This window comes from Hippocampus comes, unplaced genomic scaffold (assembly GCF_001891065.2).
Source record: "Hippocampus comes isolate QL1 unplaced genomic scaffold, H_comes_QL1_v1.1 C16711108, whole genome shotgun sequence".
NCBI classification, from domain to species: domain Eukaryota; kingdom Metazoa; phylum Chordata; class Actinopteri; order Syngnathiformes; family Syngnathidae; genus Hippocampus; species Hippocampus comes.
In genome coordinates this window covers 1-729 of record NW_017837265.1, presented here as the reverse complement: position 1 = coordinate 729, position 729 = coordinate 1, and the positions used below count along the sequence as shown (strand labels likewise).

Below are 729 nucleotides of genomic sequence, written 5' to 3'. Positions count from 1 at the left end.
AAAAAAAAAACTCCTCAATCATGGGCTCCACACGATCTGCCCCCGTTTGACTCACTGATATGAAATTTGGTCATGAGTACTTCCACAAAGCAGAGAGTGCCAGTTTGGTTTGAGGCGGCTATTTCAGAGATGTATTCGGATTGCGACCAAATTCCTACAAAGTTTGCGATCCCTGCTTTCGGGGCAAACGCAACGAAGCAGTGAGAGATGAAACAAGGGAGGTTTACCTTCAGCTTCGTCTATATTAATCTTTTTCTGTTTTCTCTTTTCGCCAGGGAGCGCCAAGTCTGGTCCACCTGCTCGCCCGCCAAACTCCTTTGGCGCTGCTGACCTCTCATCTTCCTGCAGACGCAACAATGATAACGCTGTTAAGGGGGCGGCCCGATCGGACTGCGTCGTCCTTCGCCGGCGTCCGCCACGTTGCAAGGATGCGAGTCGGTTAGTCAGCCACGTTAGGGTGAAGAGGAAACCCCCGCTCGTCGCATGGGCCCAAATGTTAATGTGGGTGAATGGAGACGGCCAACGGCCAATTCGGAAGGAGACGCTATGGACTTACTGTTCCCGAAAGACTCCTGGTCGTCGGTTGGCTTTTGAGTGAGGCGCTCTTGGCTGTGTCTGTGGGCCACAAACCACACGTGAGACGTTTCCGTTCGAGTCCATTCATGCCAAAAGTCAAATGAACGTTTTTGTTTTATTCAACAAATTGGCAACAGATTCCAAAATATAAGC

The 729-nt window shown here is 50.5% G+C and overlaps 1 long non-coding RNA gene across 1 annotated transcript; it reads right to left on the bottom strand.

The window, feature by feature from the left end:
* Positions 1-258: 258 nt before the first annotated feature.
* Positions 259-702, bottom strand: LOC109508974 (uncharacterized). Its single transcript, XR_002166831.1, has 2 exons — positions 557-702; positions 259-342 (listed from the first exon to the last, which is right to left on the bottom strand). It is a non-coding gene; the product is annotated as an uncharacterized LOC109508974 (long non-coding RNA).
* Between the last annotated feature and the right edge of the window lie 27 nt (positions 703-729).